Raw genomic sequence first — 22,551 nt, forward strand, 5'->3', positions numbered from 1 at the left:
TTTTTGTACTTTTTGATGAGCTTCAGACTGAGTACCACTAAGTGCTAGAGAACACAAGGCAATATACATTTGATCTACAGATGGTCAGTTACTTGATGTTTGTATTAAATTTGATATAGAGACAACCCAAAGGCTCTACACAAATGGAAGTACAGCAGCTGATTCTCATGTCTACCAGCAAAGGGTAAAAAACAGGATTTCTTGGAACTATACAGGGAGTAGGCGACTATTACACCTAATCTCTAGCTAATCCTTTGTTAGAAAAGTTCCAAATGCAGAAGTTATTGCTCAGTGGTCATGGAGTTAGTAGTGATATGCACCACTGAATTCATACAGACAAATATGGCAGTAGCCTTCCACTGACCCCAAACCATCTCAGCTGGGGACAATGTGCTGACTACTGCACAGTGTTCCCGGGTCACACCCTCTCCTTTATCAGAGCCCAGAAGCCTAAGGCTGGGGACTACAGAAAGATTATGTTCAAGCACTGAACCAAATCTAGCTCATTAAAAGTGCCCAACCCTTATTACACTTAAATTCTTACTTGATGTTTGTCTTATTTGAGGCAATTTCTGAAACAATGATTCTAAATTCTCTTTAAATATATAGTTACACTCCTAGTAAGAATAAAATGGTTTTAATTATGCAGGATGAAGAAATTCTGGAGCTCTACTGCATGGCATGGTGACTGTGATGTTACAGTATTGGGGACTTGAGTTTGCTAAGAGAATAGATCTTAATTGTTGTTTAAGTAAAAAAAAAAAAAGTAACCATAGAAGTTAATGGGTATGTTAATTAGCTTGATTGTGGCAATCATTTCACAATGTGTAGGGTGTATCAAAACACCAGGTTTTACACCTTAAATCTATACAATTTTTTTTTTTTTGCCAATTATGCCTCAATAAAGCTAAAGGAAAGGAAAAAGAATCATGCTAAAAGCCATTTGGAAAAATATAAATCTTAAATGCTACAACCTCATACAGTCCCACTGCAGCTTTAGTTTGGATGTTTCTGTATACCACAATTCAATCAATCAAAAGTGCCAATATTCCAATACTGGGAGTTGCCCTAATGTCCTGCTTTTCTGGCAGAACAGAGTATTAGTAAGTGCACAGTCTGCTCATTTGATCAGGAGGTGATATATTAAGCTTGACCTTTCCACTGATACATGCTAAGAGTGGCATGCCAGAGATTTCAGGTGTTGGTGCTAAAGCTTTCAAGAAAACTAAATGGATCTTTGAAATGCTAGAAATGACATTACATATTCCAGCACAAGTTGTAGAATTTTGCCTTGTTAGAGGCCCGTGACATTATATACCTAGATGACAATATTGCAATTACTAAAAAAAAAAAAAAAAACAAAAAAAAACTTTACAATGAAAAGAGGTTCATGTAGTCCCCAGTCTGGACATTCAAGGGCCCTTATAGCAAAGGAGCCAAATTTATATAGTACCTTTATAATGCACCAATCACAAGCTGAGGAATTACTGTAAAAACTGTCTTGAATAGATGAGATTCCTAAGGAGACTGCAAAACAACCACATCTGGTGATGACCTTGTTGACAGAGTCCTAAGGCAGCACATGGCAGGAGACAGGGAGCTCAAGCACATCTGTGTCTCAGTCTTAAAACAGCCACAGCATGTTCACTTTTGGGCATCCCTTTGTGAAATAAGCACTTTGGGGCCAATGGGTAAATTCAACATTCACCTTCCCTCTCTCTCTCCCTTTGTTCAGCAGAACGAGTTGATCAAGCCACATTCTTACCTTTAAAAAAAATACTTGTAAAATGCTCATCAGTTCAAAATTAATCAAATGCTCCCAAACTGGATTTCTGGTATTTATAAATGTGCATCACCCAGCCAGTCTCCTTCCTGGTTAAGAGCCCTAGAGAAGCCTTTATACACGGGCCATAAGAACAGGGCAAGGATGCTCACTGCCACATTGTTGGCATGTTTGGCCAAGAGCAATTACATTGAACGTCACGTTTCCACTTACACATGTCAAAAGCAGCATGCTGGAGATTTCAGGGGCTGGTTTTTCTGTCTCTGGTGCCATCGTTATCAAGAAGGATAAATAGGTCTTCCTCAAAATGCTGGAAACAAATTAAATATTCCTCCCCCACCCTCCATAAAGGATATTATAGAATTCTCCTTTGTAAAAATTGGTGAAATCAGACATATAGACGGAATGCTATAATTAAAAATATGGAAGAATTGTGATGTGCTCTTTGTTTTGCACTGAATTTATAAGTTCAGTGTCCATGCTGAAACAGAGTGGTTATCGCAATGCTGTAAATGAAAAAAGTTAGGAAAACCTAAATATCCATCAACAAGAAACTATATAAACAAGTTAGGAAACTGTATAAAATTTAAATCTCTATAGCAATTAAATAAACTAGATCTACTTATATATACTATTGTTAAATCTCAAAAAACATAATACTGAGTATTCGTTAAAGTAGATTGAAAAAGGATAAAAGCATATGTTACCATATATGTAGAGTAGAAATATTCAAAACAATAGCATATATCACTATGAGCACATATACAAGCAATGAAAGTATTAAAACATGAGTTGGAAGGATACACACCAATTTCAAATTTAATTGTTAGTCAGAAAAGCAGGAAGATGGGATGGATGAAAACAACTTTTAGAAATATCTAAAATCATTTTTTTTTTCAATTTTAAAAGAAGACATGTGGAGCTGGGCACTGGTGGCTCGTGCCTGTAATCCCAGCTACTCGGGAGGCAGAGATCAGGAAGATCTCAGTAGGAAGTTAGTCTAGGCAAATAGTTCACAAGATCTATCTTAAAAATATCTAAAACAAAAAAGGACAGGTGGGGTGGTTGAAGTGGTAGTGGTTTGGAATCATGAGGCCCTGAGTTCAAACCGCAGTACAGAATAAATAAATAAATAAATGAGATGTGGCTAATTGTAAAATCTGTTAATATCCTTTGGCATACACAGACACTGAATAATACATTGAAAAGACATATATTTGTGTCAGCATCCTATGTGTACAGCGTGGAGTTTCAAGATCTCAAAGGTGACCCCATACATCAGGCATCTGAAAGCACCATAACATAATAAGCAATCATTTCAACAGCTGTAGCAAGAGCAAGTCAAGGAAATGAACTCTCTAGATTCATCCTTTCAGTTATTGATACAGGTAAGTCCTTTTTCCTGGAATCATCCCTTGCAAGTCATCAGGTAGATACCGGGCAGTAGGATCACAAGTGCTTCTGCGCTCTCCTGTTGCAGTCTAAATAATATCTCAGAAAGAACATTTCAAAATGTTAAAATCAATTTCTGCTGTGTGCATTTAACATACTATTGCTATCTCCCTAAGGCAAGTAAGAGACATTCTTTTTTTTATTTGAAAGATTAAGCCTGCCAAATTTTTTAAGCACATACTTGTTTTTTAATTTATCATCCATAAGCAGAAATTACATGGTTCACTAACTCTAATGCACTACGATGAAACAAACTTAATCTACTTGTTTAGAAACTGCTTTCCTTTCAGAAAATAAGCTTATAAGAAAAAAAACCATCAAAGTAAGTTTCTATTTTGGAAATAACTTAAAATCACCTTATTTCTCTTTTGCTACATAGGTTGCTTAACAGTACGAGGACTGAAAATGAAGGGGTACTGATGTCCAGTTTTCCTAGAATTCCACCTCTAAAATAATCCCTTAATATTTTTTGAGACAGGATCTTACTTTGGCCTTGAACCCAAGATATTCATGCCTCAGCTTCCCAAATGCTGGAATTATAGGCATGTACCACTAGTCCTGGCTCTTAATAACAATTTCAAGATACTCTCATAAGAATATAACAGAAGCTTGGATATGTGAAAGAAAAAGTGTTTTGCAATAAATTCTCAATTCATGTGACAAATGGAAATGAGCATGACAGAAAATATAGATATTGTGGCTTAGTGTTAGAGTGCTGGGTTCGTTTCCTAACACTGCAAAAGAAAAAAAAAAAGCTAGGCATGATGGTGCATACCCATAATCCCAGCTACTGGGGAGGCAGAGATTGGGAGGATCAATGTTTGATCTCAGTTTGAGACCAAGCCAGGCAAAAAGTTAGCAACATTCCCATTTCAACAAAGCCAGACATAGGCCCATGCCTGCAATCCCCACCTACTCAAGAGGAAGCTGAAAGGTTGGATGATTGTGGTCTGAGGACAGCCCCAGTTAAAAACTCTAGACCCTATGAAAAATAGTTAAAGCAAAAAAAGGGTTGGGAGTGTGGCCCAAGTGGTAGAGCACTTGCTTGGCAAGTGTGAGGCCCTAAGTTTAAGCACCAGTACCATCAAAAGATAAATAATGATGGAGAACAAGGAGGAAGAGGAAAAAAGGTAGATACTAAGTGATCATTTAATGGGTCACAAAACACTGATGAGGGTAAGGCGCTACCACGTAAGAAAGGTAGGAAAATGTGAACAGGACCTCCAAGAAACATGAGGGTAAAGAGAACAGATAAGAATAAATGATGTCAGGAACACCAAACACTTATGGTGCCAGGCCCTGAACCAAGAGTACCTATGGCTTTGTGGCCTGGGTGAACTTTCAGGGTGTGGATTAGAAGTGAACATTCCAGGCTGCTTCCCAAACCCAACATTGATAGAAGTGCTATTGATCGGTAGTTAAGCATTCTACATGCGGGAGAAGAGGAAAAGGAAGACAAAAAGGAGGTGCAGAGGAAGGAGATACCATATGGCCGTAGGAATCCACAAATGGAACACGTAATCTACAGAGAATTTCAATGTCTAGAGCTGAGAACAGTGGTAAGTCAACACAGTTAAGTCAAAACCAGATATGGACTATGCACCATCCCATCCCTGCTCACGCTGGGCGCAGACACTGGGGGTGCCCGCTGCAGTGAGCCTAGGGTGGGCAGGGGAGTCAGGGAAGCTGGGGTGCAGGAGGAACCCTCAGAGAGCTCTGTACAGCAACAGTATGTTCCCTGGAACGTTAGTGCTACAATCCTTTCACGGCAGTGAGGCTGCACAGGTGCACTGTCCCAATTATAAGGGCTGCAGAAGGGACGTGGGCCATTCTTCCTGATTCCCTGCAGAGCATCGTTTCTGGTCATCAGGCCTTGCCCTCTAGGCAAAGGTACCACAGCTCTTCTGTGCACCCTCTCAGAACTCTAATGAACTGGCCTAATATCTACAATTTAGGAGCCACCAGCATATTCCAGGGTTAAAAACCTGAGAACAAACAAGATTCCTAGTGCAGAGATTTTGTTGTTTTGAAATTCAGAAACTATACATGGAGTTTACACAAAACCCCAATCACGAAAGTACTAAACAGCAGGACAGAAGTAGACATAGTTAGGCCAGTCAATGATAAAGAAGGAGGAGGAAGAAGCCCGGCTGTCTGCTGGGTGCCACATGGGAAAGAAAGACAAGCGTAATTCATTTCTCGTATTATAAACACCTTAGCTAGCCAAGAGCTTTCAGAGTTAGAGTTATTCTGCATCACTGCTATTTAAAACGGGTTTTAAAAAGCACATTTTTTAAAGCTTTATAAGCATTAAGATATTTTACACGCCTTTTTTGGGGGGAGGGCAGTTCTGGGGTCTGAACTCTCATGCTTGCCAGGCAGCTTCTCTTCCACTTGAACCACCCTTGCGCCCTTTTTTGCCTTAGTTACTTTTCAGATAGGGTTTTGTGTTTTGGCCCAGGCCAGCCTTACATGGAGACACTCCTATCTATGCCTCTGTAGCTGGAATGACAGGAACATGCTACCATGCCTGGCTTGTTGGTTAAGATGAGGTCTCCAAACGTTTTCCCTAGACTAGCCTTCAACTGCCATCCTGATTTCCACCTCCTGAGTAGCTGGGATTACAGGTGTGAGTCATATTGTAAATATTTTAAAGGAGATTCTTTCTCAAGCATCCTGTAAAATTTTCTAGCCTTCTCACAAAGGATAATTTAATCTTTTCTCAATAATCCAGGATAATCAATTTTTTTTGGTGGTCCTAAGGTTTGAACTCAGGACCTTGCACTTGCTAGGCAGGCACTTTACCATTTGAGCCACTCCACCAGCCCCTTTTTGTGTTGGGTATTTTCAAGATAGGGTCTCACAAACTATTTGCCCAGGCTGGCTTTAAACTGTGATCTTTCTGATCTCTGTCTCCTGAGTAGCTAGGATTATAAACGTGAGCCACCAGAACCTGGCTAGGATAGTCGTTTTGAATATGAGACACAATTCTCTTCAGTCAAGACAATGAATAAGAGATGAAACTGTAAAAATAAAAACATGCTACAAATAGGATTAGAATATCCCAGTGGTTATATACAATAATACTGACAAGATTCACAATAATAATTCTAACAAGATCTTTTCCTTTCTCTCTTATATAAAATATCATCTCAGAGGTTTGTAAAAATTCATATAAAACTCTCAAGTGATGAAACAGATTGTTACACAATTATTCCAACCACTAAATGCTCAATATAAATGTCTGTGTTATGCTCATTTTGCATAGCCAGAGAGACATTAAGATATCACTCAGACAGGCACCAGTGGCTCATGCCTGTAATCCTAGCTACTTGGGAGGTTGAGGTCCAGAAGATCGAAGTGCAAGGCCAGCCAGGGCAAATATTGTTTTCGAGACCCCCCCGCCCATCTCCAAAATAACCAGAACAAAATGGACTAGAGGTGTGCAAGTAGTAGAGCATCTACTTTGCAAGTGTGAAGCCCTGAGTTCAAATCCCTATTCCACAAATAAACAGGTCACTTAAATAATGCCTTTATGCTAAAAGAGACATTTCTGGTGAGCAAAAAGCAACCCAAATGAAAACTAACTCCATTTAATTTCTTTTTCAAATAACCAAAAATCCTGAGGGCTGACCTTTGCACAATGCTGCCACTTATTTGTGAACAATCTCATGGTCAAAATCCCGTTACCCTCATCCTCCTACTTCATTTTTCAGAGGAAAAAAAATTAATGTTTTATAAGTGTATTAGGCCTCATTTAATTTTCAAAATTTCATGATTGAGGGCCTGAGGATATGGCTCAGTGACAGAAAGCCTGCCTAGCATGCGTGAGGCTCTGGGTTTGATTCCTAGCACCAGAAACAAAGCAAAAAATTCATGATGGGACTACTCCCATCTGGTCTGATGTACCCCTTCTGCTGTGGCCTCCTGCTCTCCTGACCACTGTCCTTCTCCCTCCTGGTTCTCATTTGCTTCTCTCAGTCTCCCTACGTCCTGCCTTTGCACTCCTACCTATCTCTCTCTCTGTGTTTTTTTTTTTTTTGGTGGTAGTGGGGTTTGAACTCAGGACCTCATGCTTGCTAGGCAGGCACTCTACCACTTGAGCCATTCTGCCCGCCCTCTTAGACTCCTTTTTTTTTTTTTTTTTTAAAGACAAACTTCAGGGGAGTTTCCATCACACACCAAACACCTACAGGCTCAGAATCAGCCAGGCCACCCTCACTCCTTCATCATTTCCTGTAGCTAAAAAGCACTAGATGAATGGCAGTTGTTTTAAGGTGATAATGAATGCAATTTAAAGACTATATGCCTATGTTTAATGCCTACAAATTAGTAATTTAAAAGAATACAGATGGCCCATTTTCTAAAATGGGCAAAATATTTGAGCAAGTACTTCACAAACAAGATATCAGGTGGCCAATAAAATACAAAAAGGTGTCCAAGGTCATTAGTCATCAGACAAATGTAAATTGAAACCACTATCAACCACCACTGCCCACCAGAAAGGCTAAATTAAGAGGACCATCAGGAACAGGAACTCTTTGTACAAAGCCAGTGGGAGTGTCAAGTGGGAAATCCCTTCGGGAAGACAGTTTGGAAACGTCTACAAAACTTAGCATACGTTGGCCTATGTCCCAGCAATTCAGATTCGTGGAATATACCACCCAAAAATGAGTGCATACTATGTTCATGTAAGGATGCTTATAGGACCCTTATTCCCAATAGTGAAAGACTGGAAATTATTCAAACATCCCATGATGAGCCAGTGATAGAATGCAGAAAAGAAGCTGGGCATGGTAGAGCATGCCTGCCATCCCAGCACTGGAAAGGCTGAGGCAGCAGGATCACAAGTTCAAGGCCAGCTTGGGTTACATGGCAAAACTGTCTTGAGAACAACAGAAAAGGTCAGACACATATCATATACTTCCAATGATACGAAAATTCAAAGAGCGAAATTAATGTATGGTGAATAGAGGTCAGAACAGTAGTTGTTTTCATGACTGATACAAAAAGAGAGCCTTCTGGGTGATTACAGGGTTCTATATTTTAATCTGAAATGTGGTCGTATGGTGAATATGTAAAAAACACTTAGTGTTTTTTAATTTTTCTCTGTGCAAGTTATACCACAATTAGAAAGGAAATAAAGGGAGAGGAATAGAAAGAAAAGGAAGAGAGAGAAAGGGAGGGAAAGAGAAGAGACTGAATTTATTATATCACATGGTTTAATAAGGAAGCACCAGTTTTTTCAGTATTTTCTGCTTTGTTACCAAGTTCTCAAGGCCCAGTATTTCCAAACAATACATTGTTTGTTCTTTTATGTCTGATCAGAACATACTTTTCTTTATAGGTCCAATTTACAAATGATTCATCTTAATGCTTATTTCTCCTTGAACAATAACAAGTTTCATGGATACAGCTAATTAACTACCTAGACCTACAGACTATTTCCAACTAAGGTATAAGATAAAAAAATTTCTCAAAAGGTTTACTCAAAAATACGTCATTTGCCAAAAGAGTGAACATCTAAATTATTTTTACAGCAATGAAAAAGCCAAGGCTTAAGATACATAAGATATAACAGTTTGAAAAATCAAAACATGGGCTGCAGGTGTGGCTCAAGTGGCAGAGCACTTTTTCATGTAAGCAAGAAAAAGAAAAAGTCAAAACATCATAATACAATAGAAACCTACCTTCATTATAGGAGTCAAGTGGACTAAAATATACATAAAAATAAAAAAGTGATTACAATGGTTTTAAAAGATGATACATTCTACTAGACTGCCATCAATTTTGAAATAACTGGTTTGTTTATTTCATAGAATGGCTTTGAAATAACAAGTAAATTTTGATAAAATTTGGGACACTACTCTGACTGACAAAAAAACCTTAAATTGGATGGGCTAAGAGTGACTCAAGTGGTAAAGCGCCTGCCTGACAAGTGCAAGGCCTTGAGCTTAACCTCCAATGCCACAAAAATAATTAATTTCATTAAATAAGACATGTAGAATTGAATTTTGTAAAAGGAAAGTAGTTTCATTCACCAACTTAGGAAAATGTGTCCTGTGATAAATGCCCCTGGGGGCCAAATCATAGTGACCATTTTGATTTTACCCCTGAGCTCTTACAAATCAGTAAGAAAACACAAAATGGACAGAGGACATGCCACAAAAGAATACAAGTAAATACCAATAAACACATGAAACAATAGCTAATTCCTTATAAAATTATACAATAAAAAGCAAATTGTAACCTAAAAAATGGAAGGTGAAATTACAAAGAAAAATGAAATTTTGAAGAAAAATTTGGGAGATTAATTTTAATCCCAAGGATAACTTTGATACTTAGCTTAGGACAGACAGGTGAGAAAAAACATGAACTAAACTAGATTCTGGCAATTAAAAATTTGGTAAAAATGGCCAGGTGCCACCAGCACTCAGGAGGCTGAGGCAGGAGAATCACAAGTTTAATGCCATCCTGGGCTACATAGAGAGACTGCCCCAAAAACCAAAACCAAAACAATCTGATGAAAATGGCACTGACTTTCTGCCAGTGCTTATTTCCAATTTACTATCTTTTAGAAAAGTTTAAATGTACTAAATATACTTGGCTATCATAATGGAATTCTGTTTTTCTTTTAAAATGGACAGTGCTGTACTGATATTTCTCTTAACTAGCCACAGTACAAATCTAGTGTTTTTTACAAGATGACTATAATTGAAACACCATTTCTTATATGCTGTCATCTCAATTGCCAGGAAAGTACATAAAATAGGTGACTTGAGAAATAAATTTGCCCACAGGAAGGAACCTATAAAGTGAAAAGTATAACATGCAAGGTCAGATGGTATTTTTCTTGACACATTTATGATTGATGGAAGTTTGTCCCCCTTCCCTTTTTGTTGGCAGTACTGGGGTTTGAACTCAGGTCTTCACACTTGCTAGGCAGGTGTGCTACCACTTGAGCCACTCTGCCAGCCCCTGTTCCCCCTATTAAGAGGTTCTTGCCCTATGCTTCAGGCCCATGTAGGAAGTAGCACCCCTTTAATCTTTCCTGTGCATGAAAGGCAAATAACAAAATTATCATTAGCCTCTTTTTTTCCTTCCTCAATTCTTGTATTTGTATTTCAGTGTTTCTTTCCAGAGTTCAAAGCATGTTGTAATTCCAATGACAGTCCCATTGTGGAAATTTTGATAACTCAACATGTTCTACAAATCACTAGAATTTCATATTCCCATTTTATTAACTTGCTTATCAATTCTGAGAGTGCATTGCATTGGCCCCTTGCAGAATTGCTTTAATTAAATTAGATTCCAAGTCAACATTAGGTACTATGAGGAATATCCCCAAGAAATCTGTTGATTAGGCTGTTTTAAGAAATTGTCAATAGTATTGTTCCTTACATCATAAGATTCTCTGGTTGAGGACAGTTCGAGGAGAATTATGATCTGAGTGGAAAGAAGTGTTAGCATTCTCTTGATGGGTCTGTATTTGCCATGGGAGGGAACTGTTTCATTCAGACCACTTTTCATTTTGCTGAGAGTGTGAGAAAACTTACAGCCAGATTTGAGACCCAATCCTCCTAGTTGGCAAGCCCTTACACTTAGCTGACTTAGCCTTACTACTGATCAATTTGGGTTCTACCTTTTCTTCCTTCCTTCCTTCCTTCTTCCTGTCTTTCCTGTTTTCCTACATGTATCAGTCATACTATGTTACCCTATTTCTTGTCTCATGATAAACTCCTTGAAATCCTTACTAAAGAAACAGTTCTAAGAACAAGAAAGATGGGGGCAAAAAGAGACAAAAATACAGCATTATCTCCAAATTTCAATTTTACTTAAATCAGTGTTGAAATCAACCCCATCTTATCTTTGTTCCCTTTAAAGAAGAGGGTCTCAGGTCTTGGGATGTATGTAGCTCAGTGGCAGAGCACTTGCCTAGCATGCAAGAGACCTGGGTTCAATCCCCGGCAATTACACACACACATGCACACACACACACACACACACACACACACACACACAGGAACAGAGAGAGAGAATATGAACAAGGAATCATTTTCTTCTCTGTGCAGTGCTGACTGACTACACATACGAATGAGAAGCACAATTACAGCTTCCCAGGCCCCATGTTCTAATCATGCAGACTCACCAGATAGTCATCAGGTACGTGGCCTAAGTACTATAGACATTAGTTGGAACACGTAGGAGATTGCATATGAAACCTACAGAAGGAAGTTATCTGTGGCAAACCAGGCCAATGTGAGCAATAGATGTGAAATAAAGAAGTGACCAGAGGAAAAGCATGTGTGACCAATCATGGACCTTCATATCAGAGCCTTGTTAGAAATCCATTCATACTGGCACTTTTTTTCTGTTTTGCTTTAGCAAATGAAACCAGCCTTCCAAAACCATTCTTATCAATCTAGTCTGGCTAAGTTTCATTTACATATTTACAGACAGAAAAGGATTGAGACTTTGCATAACTGATGTATCTGATTCTAGAGTAAATGATTACTATGCAAAGGACAAGTTTGGGACATGGCTTCAAATGTTTATAAAAAGTTTAAGCATAATAAGGAGAAATGAACAAGAAACTCAAGAGAGCTGGCTCTGGGACCAGTGGAGTAGCTCAGATGGTAGAACACCTGCCTATCAAGCATGAGGCCCTGAGTTCAAACGTCAATATCGCAAAAACAAACAAACAATAAACAAAAACGAGAGAGAGGTGGCTCTGGCCCCTGCTCTGTCACCAGAAGCTGGGTGTCCTTGGGGTCCCTCTCAGGATTTCAGTTTCCTAATCCCAACTGGGATAGATCTGTGGTTCTCAAACAACGATGTCTACCTAGGAGGTGGATTAAGATGCGAACTCGGACCTTTGCAGACCTACCAGATTGGAATTTCTAGAGGTGGACAAAAACCTACTTTTTCTTCCAGGTGATTTTGATTAGGATATTTAAGCAATATATTTTGAGAAACATTAGTCTAGATGATCCTTCATGTACTCTTTTAAAATCTATCTAATTCTGGTTCCATGACTAAGGTCAAGTTCAATTCACAACCTTTTCAAGAAAAGCTACCTGAAGAGTCTACCTGCTCATTTATTTATCTACCTTTTATGGACATAGAGGCATGAAAAACTGATTGAGGAATTTCCCATCAGCCCTACTTGCACATCAATAATTCTGTAGTAAGCAGATTACATAATATTAATAAGTATGATGCCTTAACTATAATTTCTTTTGCAATGTGGCCTAACTCAAGGACAATGATTCACCAGGTCATTTTATTATTAACATTTGTGTTAGGGATGGAACCCAGGGCCTTATGCATGCTAGGCAAGCGCTCTACCACTGAGACACACCTTTGGCCATGTTATAAATGAGTCTTATATTTTGTTTGTTTGTGTGTTTTGTTTTGTTTTTATGAAACAGTCTTGGCCAGGCCTGGTGACCCCTAACTGTAATCCCAGGACTCCGGAGACAGGTGGTGGCCCATACTTGTAATCTTATCACTCAGGAGGCACAGACAGGAGGAAGATGAGTTAAAGACCAGCCTGGGCTACTTGGCAAATTCCAGGCCAGTCTGAGTCTCATAGTGAGACCCTATCTCAAAGAAAAGACAGACAGACTGACACACTGTGCTGCCCAGGCTGCCTCGAACTCCCTCAAATGATCCTCCCACCACACTATACTCTCCTTAATTTTTTTGGTAATAAAATCACAAGTACATGAGTTATCAAAGGTCTTGCAGTAGCTGTTGCATTCCAGTAATCCAGAAACCATCTCCAAACACTTAGCTTTTAATGTTGGTACAAATGTTAAAAATAAAATCTAAATGATCACAAAAATATGAAATAGGAAATGATCATTATAACAGAGATGACATGTATTTTTTTCCTCTGAATAAGGAGCATGATAGGACTAGGGGTGTGGCTCAGGCAGTAGAGCACCTGCTTTACAAACATGAAACCCTGAGTTCAAACCTCAATCCTCCCCCCGCCCCAAAAAAAAAAGGACTGGAGATGTGGCTGAAGAGGTAGAGCACCTGCTTTATAAGTGCAAAGCCCTAAGTTCAAACAATAGTACCACAAACAAACAAACAAACAAAAATGAAAGAGCAATTGATAGAAAGATTGCTTAGGTCTTGAGTATGCAAGTTCTACCACTCAGCTATGCTCCAAGCCCCAAAAGATTGTTTTGTTTTGTTTTATGCTGGGTAGGGGTACACTGTGACATTTACAAAAGTTCCTACAATATATCAAGTATATCATACTTGAATTCACCCCCTCCACCATTCTCCTTTGTTTTTCTTCCCCATTCCTGGAGTAGTTTCAAGAGGTCTCATTTTTGCATTTACATACAGTATTTGCCCCATGTTCACCCTCCTTTCCCCTTTCCCCACCTCCTCCCCACTCCCAATGGTACCAACACCCCCCTACACACACACACAGGACTTGTTCCATCCTCCTGATCTCTGATTTTGTAAAAGAAGGGAAAAAAATGATATTTTTGTTCCTTTAAGATAGCTATACAGGGAGTTTCCTTATGACATTTCTGTGTACGTATGTATTACAACCCAAATTGGTTCATCTCTATTTTTCTTCTTTCTACCTTAGTCCCCTTCTTATGGAGATTTCAACAGGTTTAAAAATTCTATATTCATTCTTGTATAGACAGTAGATCAACCACATTCACCTTCTTAACTTCCTTCTTTTACTCTCCCCCTCTCATATGTGACCTCTCCTTAGCGTGACGGTTTTTCATTATATTGCTGCATTTGCATTGGGTCTATATTCCACATATAAGAGAGAACATGTGGCTCCAAAAGATTGTTTTTAAAAGTCAGCTTCACCTAGAAAGCAATAGAGCCTTCAAAGACTTTAGGATGCTGAAAGAATAAAAATTTAGTGCTCACATCAAACACTGCACATCAAAGCCCAGGGATTTGAAAATCTGTGAAGAATGCTGCTGACAGCTGGTCTGATTCTCAGTGGAATGTGAGAGAAAATTCTGCATTTCCTACCATGCTTTTATAACACATCAGAGAATTTCAACATGTTTCATACCCCTTGTGTTATTTCACCCTTTACAACACAAGGATAGTCCTCACGGATGTTACTCCCTGTAAAGTGCTCTGTCCTTGGTGTGGTCAGCAATTAGGCCCTGCAATTTTGACTACTGACTGCATGTGTACTGTGAACATGCTTTTGCAATATCCACAGCCAGCCTCCCAGATCTAAGGCTAATGAGCACTCAGAAGCCTGTCCCTCCCTGGCTGCTACCTGCCACTGTGTTTAGAGGTAGACAGGAAATCGCTTCCTGGTGTCCCTCCTCAGTGGGGTTTCCTTCTAGAAGTGAAGATACATCTCTTTGCTCGGTGCTCTCCAGTGTACAATAGTTTGGAGTACTGCTCTGACTGTGCCACTGTAACCTGATCATGGCAGCTGCAGTCTGTGCTGCCCATGGCCTTTGATATTTTGTAGCCTGGGACATCCGGACTTCATCCGGGGGCTTTCTGTCTAGCAGACACCTGCACTGCCTAAGGTAGGAAACACAAGTGCCTGACAGAAGCAGCCAATGACTGGCAGATCTTGGTGTTTCAGTGCCCTAGTTCCTGTCCCCCAGGGATTACCTGCTCTGAATTCTACGTAAGTCCAGAAATTCCCAAGGGGGTTAATCCCCATTTCTCCAGCAGAAACTGGCATGATAGTTTCCCCCTTTATGGCAGGTCTCCCTTTCCTGCCTCACTTCCTCATTCCCTACAGGTATTTCCTGAGTTACCCTTGTACTTGAACCCTTGCCACCGAGCCTGTTTGTGGGAGAACTCACCTAAGACACCAATCTCTCAGAGCCTTGACTTAGTAAAACTGCCCTTCCAGGATGTGGTTTTTCATGTTGGGATTGACTGGCACAGAAATGCTGGAGATGACATTTGCCCTTGTTAATGTCCTTCAATTTCCCAATGCAGTTTGGAAACTCTAAACAAATAGAACATAAAATCTAGAAAGAGATCACTGATAACCTTTCATCCCTCATTGCCCATAGTTGAGGGAACTTGAGCTCTAAAGAGGTGACATGATTTACTTAAGGTAACACAGCTGGGAAATGGCTGGACCAGGACCAGAATTTAGATACTTCAGCCACAAGCTCAGAGCTGAGGACACTGTGTCTCAAATCTATAAAGAAAGCAGTATGTTAGCTTATAAAGCCAAAAGACACATTTTGTGTACATAGAACTCAGATATAGAATTTTTCCTTCCTTCTTTCCTTCCTTCCTCCATCCCTCCCTCCTTCCCTTCCATCTGTCTCCTCCCTTCCTCCCTCTCTCTCTCTCTTTAATTCTCTCTCTTAATATATCTTTCTCTTTCTATCTTTATTTTTGTGATGGGGTCAGTCCAGGCTGACCTGGAACTCTTGATCCTCCTGCCTCAGACTCCTGAGTAGCTGGGACTGAGTTTTGCATAAGTCCACTTCATCCAGCTCTAATTTTTTATTTCTGAATTTTTTGTCATTAGTAAGATCTTCTAAGTTGCAAATAGGGGGAATCTGGACTGTATAAAAAATTTTTTTTTGATGGGACTGGGATTTGAACTCAGGGCTTTGTACTTACAAAGCAGGTGCTCTACCACTTAAGCCACAGCACCAGCCCCATCAATTAATTTTTTATTATTTTACACTAAATTAGTAAAATAGTGAGCAAACATAAAGACACAAGCGCATACATCTTAAGAGATCACTCAAAACAGTATGCATATGTTTTCCTCCCCATATTATTACCTAAAATCAATGCACAACCTTTCCATTCTTCTCCCCCTTTTGCAATCATTCAGATGTACACAGTGTATTCTCAGAAGATTAGAAACTCTAATTTTGCCAGCTTACCTTGTGACTTTGATGGCTCTCTACTTTTCACCAAGAGGCAAAAATGAAAATGGCAGAAATAACTATCATGAAAACCAACTCAAGGGCGGGAGGGACTCAGGTGGGACAAAGCTTGCCTTGCAAGTACGAGGAGTTCAACTCCCAGTACTGGCAACATACACACATAGACACACACACACACACACACACACACACAACCCCACAAAACCTCTCAATTTCCATACACATTGCACATTGCTCTTTATTGTACTTAGCACATGACAAACTTTCTTGTAAAAATTATAAACTCAAATATACAATCTAGAGAACTCTAAGACTACAACAAATCTTATGAAAAAAAGACTCAATTTCCTATTATAAATAAATCCAAGCCCCAAGAAAGTGACTTTACTGAATTAACATAGCTAATAAGTAGCAATTCAAGGCTTCAGATTGCTGGTCTGGTTCTTCCCTCAAATTGCTAGCATTATTTTTATTTTCTGGCTTCATCTACATTATTGGTGCTCCCATGAAATCCAAAGGTTGTGATAGAAACAGCTACTATCACCTGATCACACTCTTCCCTTTGTGATAAGAAACCATCAGTGGATGGTCCACTGCTCTCTGGTCCCCTGCCAAACTCTGATGCCTCAGGAAACTTAAGATTCCAGCTACCCAGGGTTTCTGTTCCACCCCTAAGCCCTGGTATTTGAGCTCCAGAATCTCTTGGAAATTTAAATAGTGACCTTTTCCAATCATGAGTTCCCCCCAAAATTGACTAGGGATATTTGAAGTCATTCAACATTTGAATTTTCTTATTTATGTATGTATGTGCTTATTTATTTATTCATTCATTCAAGACAGGGTCTTGCTATGTAGCCCAGGCTGGCCTGACCTCACAATCTTCTTTCTTGCCTTAGTCTCCCAACTGCTGGGATTAGAATGTGTGCTACCACACCCAGTCAATATTTGAGTTTTCTAAATATTTGTTCAACACTACTCAAATTTTCATTTAAGAAAAAGACTGAAAATGCATGTTAGTACCTGACTATAAACAGTTCTGATTAGCAAGATGGCTGGTGGGGTAACAACTTCTGGGATTTTGTTCCACTAAAGTCCTACAAGTCAGGGCAATGTCTTTGGTTATCAAACTCTAAACCTGGGAATGCCCTAGAGTCAAATGTCTTTCAAAAGAGCAGAAAGTAGGTAAGAACTACATGAGGATTCAATGACCAGGCATTTGTTACTAACAAAAATCTATTATTTTATACATTTATTATTTTCCTAAATGTGCTATATTAAAATTTTAATATTCATAATTGTGTGGTCTTCAATTAGAACATAATGATCAATATCTTACTCCACTAATCAAACAGGTATTTTTCAATCCATCTTCTACTTCATCATTTTACTCTATTAATTTTATCCATATTAAAGAAGGAAAGAGGGAGGATGAAGAGGAAGAGGAGAAGGAGGAAGAAAAGGAGGAAGGGCACTGTAATAAATCAGAAAAGCTGCAAAACAGTTTTTTCTTTATCTATTCCACTTTGTGAAACTATAGTGGAAGGAGCACTGGCTAAAATTCTGGAGTCCTAGGATATAGGCCTGACACTCATTAAACAGCTTCAATTCAATCGACCTGCTTAATTAAATTAAGCAATTTAATGACCACTCAACCTAACTACCCCACGGAATTGCCTGAGAAGTTTGTGTGAAATATATTCTGTCTGTGAGTAAAAGGCAACATGTCAGCAGTGGCCAAAGAAACATGAGCATGTCCCTCCTGTTGTCACGACCCCCAGGCAGCAGAGGAAGTGGAAGCCCAAAGGTGTGAGGAAGATTGCTGAGAAGGAAGCCAGGCAGAGTGACAGCAATAGCACCCCCAGGTCTTTATCACAGGGAGAAGGATGGGAATATCCCATACCAACATCAGACCAGAACGCCATAGAGAAATTGGGAGGCATGGCCAGAGAGGAAGTTAGGATGGAGAAAAGGTAGGGAAATGTGAGACTTGCCAGTCTATCTCTTACTTCTGAAAAGATCACCAGAACAAAGAACAGAGGTGGGAATTGTGGAGTGGCTCAAGTGGTAGAGCACCTGCCTGGCAAGCATGAGGCCCTTAGTTCAAACCCCAGTACTGCCAAAAAATAAATAAAGTAAGTAAGATAAGAAATTCTTAAAAAAAAAAAAAACCCAAGAAGAACAGAGGAAGTGCAGTAGTGTGAACCTGTAATCTCAGTTCAGGAGGATGAGGCAAGAGACTCACTCCATAAGTTCAAGATCAGCCCAGACAAAAGAGCAAGACCTATCACACAACAAAACAAAACAAAAACCAGAGGAGAGAATGTACACGGTCTCTAGAAAATAAGTGATAGCCCAGCTGAGCAAGGCCTGAGCCAGTGGTGATGGGCTTACCTGTGACCAATGCCTCCCACTTCTTACCACCCTGCCATACACTTTCAATGGAGCCTCTCGCTAGCCTGATAAGGGACCAGGCATGTTGGTATCATTGCATTTCACTAAAGAATACTCTGAGGCACAGCCAGGCACCAGTGGCTCATGCCTGTAATCCTAACTACTTGGGAGGCAGAGATCAGGAGGATCGTGGTTCAAAGCCAACCTGGGCAAATAGTTCTCAAGACCCTATCTTGGAAATACTCAGGCTGGTGGAGTGGCTCAAGGTGTAGGCCCTGAGTTCAAATCCCAGTACTGCAAAAAAAAAAAAATACACTAAGGCACAAAGAGTTTAGGTTACTTCCCCAAAGTCACCTAATTCATAATTGAGAAATCTGAAATTAAAACCCAAACCCTGATCTTTTTGTAGTTCATAAGCATGGTGATTGCACTTTGATGCCAGTGTGTAAGATGCACCTCCCTCAAACCCTGTCACAACATGGGCACATTACCTGTATGACATGGAAAAATAATAACAAAAGGAAATACATAGAGCCCAACTGTGAGACCTGGCTCCTGAACCATCACTGGTTGGTAGGAAGTGGTGAGATTCTATATAGTGAGTTTCCTGTGAATTATCTTTCTTTAGACCTATGGTAGAATATACTTGGAGTAATTCACATTTCTAAGTGTGCAAAATACAATCTGAATATTAGCCCAACAAGGGCATACTCTAAAATAGATAAAATTCATTTTTATTTAAAAAAAAAGGATTAGGACTTCAGGATAAGCCACTTGAGTCCTGGAATAACGCTTAACAGTTCAGATTAGTTGGGGATTCTGTCTGTGATGATCTAGCAACCACAAAAGACATCATCATTCAATACAAAAGGTCTGTGAAGTAGTAAACCACCCCAGAAAGTATGATGACTGCTTTGGATTTGTTCTGGGAAATTGTAGACTGGTCTCTAGAGTTGAAACAAAATGAAAGGAAGATAACTGCTTGCCACGTGTCTGCGAGGACTAAGACATTTGTGGAAGAAGGTCAGCCATCCATTCAGCTCACAAAATCCGAGCGTGCTTTGTACCAGGGAGAGGTCGTGAGCAAGCATGGCCTCTGCGTACAGAGGACTATATACGCAGATATGCAAACGGTTCAGGAACAGGAGAAAAAGCAGCCTTATATCACAGAGCTAGTCTATGCAGTCCATAAATACAGTTCTTAGAACACAAAAGAGGAAGGAAAATGGCTCAGTAGGAACATACAGAATATTCAGAGTCTGAGGTTTAAGATGTTGGTAAAAGTGTTACATAGAGATGTTCTGTGGCATTAACTATAATAGCAAAAGACTAGATGGAACCTAAAAATGTCCAGCAATGGGGGAATGAGTTTTAAAAAACCATTTTACAATAGGTGTGGTGGTACATGCCTGTAATCCCTGCACTCAGAAGGCTGAAGCAGAAGAACAGCAAGTTCCAGGCCACAAAGTTCACAAAGTAAGGTGGAAGCCAGCCTGAGCTACATAGTGAGAACTTGGCTCTCAATAAACAAAGGAACAAATAAATCTATTTTATGTTTTAATAAAGCGAGATGTTTATGATATAATAAGGGAAAAACAAAAGTCATAAAAGACACCTAAATTGCTGCCTTTGTAATTTCATCTTTAGACTAAATTATGAAAGTATGCACAGAAAAGGGACAGAATTTAGTAACATCATCACAGACCGTGAGAGGAGGGGCTTTTATAACTATATGCAAAGTTATCTGAATAATTAAAGCAAATGAAAGCCCATGTCAGTAAATAAAATTAGAGTATCACTTACATTAGAACAGGGGATGACCATTGATCTGACCACTTCAGAGAATGGGACAGAGCCCCCCACACATTAAAAAAAGCGACACCAACGGTGTCAATTCCTACTTGGAATTGTCACAATGAATCTCCCCTGTACAGTGAATGTATCCTAATAAAAAAAAATTTTTTAAAGAAATGAACACACAAAGTCAATCAAAAAAAAGCGACACCAACCAATGATGCTTGCAGAAAAGATAAAGTGATATTTTAGGGTCTGAAATGCAACTCATGAGCAGAACACATGAATTAGCTGGGTGTGTTTCTGTTACCTTCCATAGTTCACAACATCCATCCCTCACCCTTGTTTGGTTTATTTTTGTTGTTGCTGTTTTGTTAGGGTTTTGGGGGTTTTTTGTTTGTTTTTGTTTTTTGGAGACAGGGTCTCACTATGTAACTGAGGGAGGCCTGGTAGCTCACTATGTAGCCTGGGTTGGCCTCAAACTGGTGACCTCCTGCCTCTGCCTCCTGAGTGCTATCATCCACAAGTCTCTAAAGAAGGTTTATGTAGAGGTCTGTATTATTATCTTTAGAAATTTTAACCACTAAAAAGATTGTGCTTCCCCCAATGCAGCATTCAAAATAAAAACAATTCTAAACCCTACAACAAAATGTACTATCTTGATATAATGCAAAACTTCCAGCCATATTTGGAGCTCCCTCTCCCTTTCCTGATGTTGTAAACATATGGTTAGTTTGCTGAATAGGTAACATATCACCGAGCACATATATAAGTACTGAGTACTAGACATATGGATAAGTATATGCATATATTTATATGTACCACGCATACACATCTGCATCTTGATCTTTTGAAAAAGATGGAAATAGAGCCATCCACTTGGAGAACGTATAGACATATCTGACCATGCACATATGTGCATACACTCATGTCATCAGCTGCTCTTTGGAACTTGTAACAGTGTTCAGAACTCTCGAGAACTATAAATCCATTTCTGTGACATTCAACTTCCTTTATCTTTCAGCCTCTCTCTTGTACATGTTTGAACACTTCTCTCTTCTGTATTATAAAGGAAAGCACAGGGGCCTTTCTTTATTTTAATAGGAACTATTTCAACTTCCCTGAAGGACAGGAGTGAGCCTGTTTCCCAGCTACCGAGCTTGAACTGTTTCTCCAGCCCACGTCCCAGAGTCCCCCACACAGCAAGTGCACACAGGGCTTGCTCAGTGCATGACTTACCATCCTCTAACCTTCGTAAGCATGGCAGACACAGTCACTGACCCCATATGTCAGAGCACTTTGGAGGGAGGTACCCGCTGCTCAGTTGCTTGGATCCCCAGTAAAAGAAGCAAACCTGACATTGCAATTACCATTATCACTAAATAATTGTTTTAAAATTAAAGGTCTATAATAAAAGTGTGCAGATTAAGATAAAGAAGCAAATTTCCAACTGTACTCTGGAAACTGAACACTACTATAATTTACTACCTTAAATCTAAATACCAGAGCATATAAATTTTCAGTTCAGCACAATGTAAAAAGAAACTGACTCTCTCCTATGACCTACTGTGCGTTAGTTCTGATTATAATATTCATAGACATTAATGAGCATCCTTAAATGTAACTTTAAAAGTCTTTCAAATACACAAGTCAAAAGAAAGCCAGATGTGGTGGCACATACCTGTAATCCAGCACTTAGGAGGTAGAGGGAGGAGGATCTCAAGCTGGAGGCCAGCCTCAGCTACACAATGAGATTATCTCAAAGAAAAGAAAAGTCAAAATTTAATTTTTTTTTTTTTGTTTACAGTAGTAGGGCTTGTGCTCAGGGCCTCTTGCTTACTAGATAGCTGCTCCACCACTTGAGCCTTCAGCCCTAAAATTCAATTTTTGAGAGAAATAGGCACTAAAGACAAATTTGCTAGCTCCTATAAAAACGAGGCTTATTTAAAGGATTTTAATTATCCATGTATAGCAAACCCTCCACATCCACCTCTTTTAAGCAAACAGTATCTCCTATAAATTTGGAACATGGACCACCCAATTCCATGGGTCATGGTTAATTCTTATGCAGAGTGAAAAATCCTCAACATTTTCCACCTGAGATTCCTTTACATGCTTGCTAAATCATCCCAGGAACAGGTGTTGAGATGTTGGTTTAAGCTGGATTGCAGATCAGGTGCTACAAGTTCAGTCGACACTTCCAGGTCAGAGTCACTGATCCATCATAGAATCGGCTGTCTGGGGTTC

General features: G+C 39.5%; 1 protein-coding gene and 1 non-coding gene across 2 annotated transcripts in view; one reads left to right on the top strand and one right to left on the bottom strand.

Annotated features, from left to right (window-relative positions):
- The window catches only part of Crybg1 (crystallin beta-gamma domain containing 1), a 181,463-nt gene that overhangs the window by 146,774 nt on the left and 12,138 nt on the right, over window positions 1-22,551 (bottom strand). The window lies entirely within an intron of this gene.
- Window positions 18,908-19,011, top strand: LOC141416765 (small nucleolar RNA U13). The gene has a single exon (XR_012441362.1). It is a non-coding gene; the product is annotated as a small nucleolar RNA U13 (small nucleolar RNA).

Source organism: Castor canadensis, chromosome 1, assembly GCF_047511655.1.
Source record: "Castor canadensis chromosome 1, mCasCan1.hap1v2, whole genome shotgun sequence".
NCBI classification, from domain to species: Eukaryota; Metazoa; Chordata; class Mammalia; order Rodentia; family Castoridae; genus Castor; species Castor canadensis.